This window comes from Penaeus japonicus, unplaced genomic scaffold (assembly GCF_977035675.1).
Source record: "Penaeus japonicus unplaced genomic scaffold, GWHDUDI00000001_assembly GWHDUDI00000026, whole genome shotgun sequence".
Taxonomy (NCBI): Eukaryota; Metazoa; Arthropoda; class Malacostraca; order Decapoda; family Penaeidae; genus Penaeus; species Penaeus japonicus.
This window is the reverse complement of record NW_028234428.1, coordinates 22527766-22532765: the sequence shown is the minus strand read 5'-3', so window position 1 is coordinate 22532765 and position 5000 is coordinate 22527766. Positions and strand designations below refer to the sequence as shown.

General features: G+C 35.7%; 1 protein-coding gene across 10 annotated transcripts in view; it reads left to right on the top strand.

Annotated features, from left to right (window-relative positions):
* The window catches only part of LOC122250611 (uncharacterized), a 53753-nt gene that overhangs the window by 17771 nt on the left and 30982 nt on the right, over positions 1-5000 (top strand). For all 10 annotated transcript variants that reach the window (XM_043012128.2, XM_043012123.2, XM_086552135.1 and 7 more), the window contains exon 2: positions 221-299. The gene's annotated coding sequence lies outside the window, so the exon portion shown is untranslated. The remainder of the gene's footprint in view (positions 1-220; positions 300-5000) is intronic.

Genomic DNA, 5000 nt, shown 5'->3' with positions numbered 1-5000 from the left:
GATTTTTGTTTTAACAATATTATTATTATTAATATTATGATGATGGTGATGTTTATCATTATTATTATTATTATTATTATCATTACCTTATTATTGTTATCATTACTGATTATTGATATTACTATCATCCTTAGTAGCAGATTTACTCTCATAATTATCATTGAAATAATTATCATCACCATTGCCACTGTCATTATTGTTCCTTATTTTTTTTTTCCAGACTGCAGTATCATAAAGGAGCTTGGATATATTGATTTTTCTGCACAGTTAACGTGAATTGGAGTTTCAACATTCAAGAGGTGAGAATGGGTTAACATTCGTTGTTATTATTAGCAAAGAGTATATTAGTATTTTCAAAATTTTAGGTATATAAAATTTTGGCTAATATGTTTATTAGTTTATAAGTTTATTGATTGTGTGAAGTCAGAATATACAGAATTAAACAATTATAGACCCGTTTCACAGTGTAAATTAGGATAATAGTACTTTAGAAAATTTTCTTTTTTATGATAATGTTTCAGGATGATAGAAATACATACTCATATTATTTCAAGGGACCTTTTTTGTGGTTGCTGTTATGGTGTCTGAATATTGACCATGCATCGTAATTCCTTAGGAAGCATTTCAATAAATCTGTTATGTCATGAGATTTACACTTTTATGTCTGGCAGTGCATGGTACTACTGTGTCCTCTAATCCTGTTTGCTGAGGAAGCTCTAACCCAGATGATAGAAGTTTGATATGTCAGAAAGGGACAATTAGTAATTATACAGCTATTTAGTAATGGGCATGACATCTGAAAAGAATTTAGATGCTGTCTCGATTTACTTTTTGAAACCTTGAATGATAATAATAATAGTTATGATGATCACATGGCATTGATAATGTGATAAGGATGGTGATGATAACTGTAAATAGCATTGATATTGATAGTATTAACACATTGTGGATGGGTGTCATGACATATATGACACAGGAGCTTTGGCCTGATGATGGGTGTCATGAAGTACATGTGATATGAGTAATATTAACCCAATCATGCTGGAGCGATTCCGGCTCTGAATGATCAGAATGCCGGGGGTTTTGAACGTATAAGCCTAACGCTTCAGGATTCTTGGGTGCACTAGCCATGAGCCTGGGCTGTCCACTTGCTCACCCCAAGTGCTGGCCTTGACCATATATCTCGTCGCCGGCATCTGACGCAAAAAACACTAAACGTGTCAGCACGTCAACCGGTGTGAATGGATTAACCCATTGGCAGCGGATGGCATGATTTGCTGCAAAGGCAGAGTCGGTCATACACGCGGATGGCACCGTGCCAGACATGTAAACCAGCCATCCTACTGCACAAATATTTATTTAGTACTGTGACCAATGGGTTAAGCAAACCTAACACCCAAAACCTAGATGGCAACACTTTTGTCTAGCACCAGCAGAGAGAGCCTTGAATGGCACTCATCAACGGTCTCTAGCAAGCACTATCTATATAGAACACACAGCAAGTTAGGTCATTAGTAGTAATGATAGATATAATGATACTGATAGTGGGAATGGTAATGATATCATTAGTGATTATATTGAGAATTATATTGATAATGTTATTTATTACAATGCTATTGATAATATTAATACTTATATTAATCGTGTTAATGATTATTATTAGTATAACAGTTGTGAAAATGACAATATTGATAAATATAATAATAATTGCAAAAGTAATAATAAGGGTAAACAGGAAGATAGTAATATGAATGATAATAAGAAAAATAATAACAATGGTTACAATGATTATAATGATGATAGAACAAATAAGTGTAGGGAGGAAATAATATGTCATTCTGTGGTTCAGATATCATTAAGAGATAACCTAGTTGTTATACCTTGTTATCATTCTTGTCTCCAAGAATGAACAGGTGCCATAGAACATGATTCCCTTGATTTTATAATCCCTCTCTATTCCTGAATGAATTGTCAAGAGAGAATATAGTAAATAGGTTGCTTTTAAATCAAATTTGTCATTGGTGACAAATGTAAGTAGTCCAGCACTGATCCTTTTGCTTTACTGAATAGTTATTAGATTAGATTGTAAAGAGAGGTACTGTTTAAGTTGAGTAATTGAGGTTATGAGTGAATAGTAGCAGATTTGAGGGCCAAATAAAGCATGATGAGAGCTGATTGGAGTCTATTACACAAAGTTAGTGCCCCAGGTTTGAAATCCACTAGGTTAGCACTTTATCTCCGGTTTTCTTTGCAGTGTTTAGCTATTACATGTTATTGTTATGTTTACTGATTCTGTTAACCCACACAGGACGGGTGGTACAGCATATGTACCGCGCATTCAAAAGCCCAGTTGCCGGGCGGCACAGTATTGTGCCAGCCATTCAATTGATTTAGGCCTAATAATTCGAACGCCCCGGCATTTGGACATTCAAGGCTAGAATTCCCCTGTCGGGGATGGGTTAATTTTGTGTTTATCTTCTTAATGTCAGATATATTATGTTTTATATGCTCACACTACGAAATCACATTGTGAAAGCATCAGTTCTCACAATTGATCAGGTACGGTTGCCATAACATATTGGTTGGGGTTTCCCAAATCTTTTTGGAGAACAATTTTTTTTTTCCTATAGTTCAGAGACACTCAGGGGTTTAATACTCAAATATCATAATTTTTTTCTTACAGTAATTGATCCCTCCGGAATCACAACTACTTATCTGTTCCGGATAAATTTGTTTTATATGCAAATAATTTTAGGTCACCATCCAAAGAAGTGCACATACAAAAAGTATGGAATGCAGTTGTGAAACTTTGAAGGTGGTAGTAAAACAACATGACTGAGGCATAATTGTCACATGAACATGAACAAGATAGTACTTGCGGATATTCTACTCTTCAATCAGCCTCTAGCCATTAATGAAATTCTTCATTATTTCTATAGAAATACTATTTACATTTTTCAACATGTATTACTTTATGAGCACTGTAATGTTAGTAATATCTTGTGAATGGGATTTTGACTGAGTTAACTGGTCATCAGGATAGGATATTTTTTACACTTGGGGCCAATAAAAAATTATAGGGACAGGAAAAGCTGACAGACTTGCCCGTTGAGCCATACCTCTCAAAACTATCACAAAGCAAAGATTTAGGCTGAGTTTGGATGGTTGTATCCATACGTTAGTGCTGTCATGCATGTCTTAAAGCCTGTAGAGAATGGGTTGATACGATTTGAATATTTCCAATCAAAAAATGTCTAACTCATCCTTACTTCCTGGCTATTTCCCTGAACGTTCAAGAATAATTTGAATAATTGCGTTAAAAGTTGCAAAGGCAAATAAATGTGGAAAGTAGTTATCTAAAGTTAACCTATTGCAGACTGGGGATAGATTCAATTGCCCAGTCACCAGGATAGGTTTTATTTCATAGCGAGGCAGCTTGAAGCAACATAATTTGAATCTTCCTTCTCTCTTTCAATAACCACCTACAATGAAGATAACATGAAGAGGTAGGGAAGAAGAAGGAAACCTGTGCTTATGACTGTGAGTGCCACCTATTGACACAGGAGCACATTTTAGACACTGGGTATGGTTTGAGCCACCTTCCTCTTCTCGTTCTGCCTGCCATCCTTCATTGGCAGTACTTTAGAGCAATATGAATATGAATATGCTGTGTGCCATTGTTCTTTAAAGATAGTGCTTGCTAGAGACTGTGGATAGGTGCCATTCAAGGCTCTCTCTCTCCTACTGATGCCAGAAGAAAGTAGTGCCATCTAGGTTTTGGACATTAAGTTAGCTTAATATTATGGTAATTATAGTAATTTTGACTGTAATTGCCATCATCACTCCTTTCTCATAGCACAATAAAATAGCACAATGATCCAAAATCCCCGAATGTCATGTACGTCATGACGCCCGTTGTCAGGCCAAAGCTCCTGTGTCTTGTATGTCGTGACACCTGTCCGCAATGGGTTAACCCATTGCTTACCCAGTCTCCATGATGTTTTTTTTTTCAGTCAGGCAGCTTCTCACAATATACTTTGACTTTTCCCACTCTCTTTTAGCCACTCATTGTAGAGTTAGAGCCAATTTTGTGTTTTATTTTTTGTATTTTTACTGTATTTAGAGACTTATATCTGTCATATGACAGGCTCTATCAATTCTGCAGTTTGCTAAAATTGTAGTTTAGGGTCCATATTTGCTAATTTTTTTCTTCATACTTGGTGTGATAGAAGGTATTGCTGTTTTAGGGGAGGACGAAAAACAATTTTATTTTTTTGTATTTGTGTGCTGTCATGAATGAATACAAAACATATAACCATCCACAATGAAGATAACATGAAGAGGTAGGGAAGAGGAAAATGCCACAGTAAAAGGCAGCCCTACTGGCACAGGGCACAATGTAGACATTAGGCATGGTTTGAGTCACCTTCCACTTACAATTGTGGTACTTTATAGCAAGAGGTTAACTTGCTATGTGCCATTGCTCTATAAAGATAGTACTTGCTAGAGACCGTAGATGGGTGCCATTCAATTCTCTCTCTCCTGCTGGTGCTAGACAAAAGTGGTGCCATCTAGGTTTTTTATGTTAGGTGAAACTCATTTTGCAATATATTATGGCGGTTATAAGAATTATGACTGCAATTGTCATTATTACTCATTCATTACTCATAACACAATAGAATAACACAGTGATCCAAAATCCCCGAACGTCATGATGCCTGTCATCAGGCCAGAGCTCCTGCATTATGTATGATGAAATAACACATGACCCGTCATTAATGGGTTATTAATGGAGTTCATATAGGTTTAATCTTGAAATGTAAGACTAGTTACTAAAGTTAGTATTTTTGTTAGATTGTTTGATAAGAATGTGAGGCATTATGGATGACTGTATATGGTATATTAACACTGTAAGAATAGTTAAGATTTGGTATGATACCCTAGGTACACAACTGACTGAATAGATAGCTTGTAATTTCAACTGGGGGTTAACCCGTTAA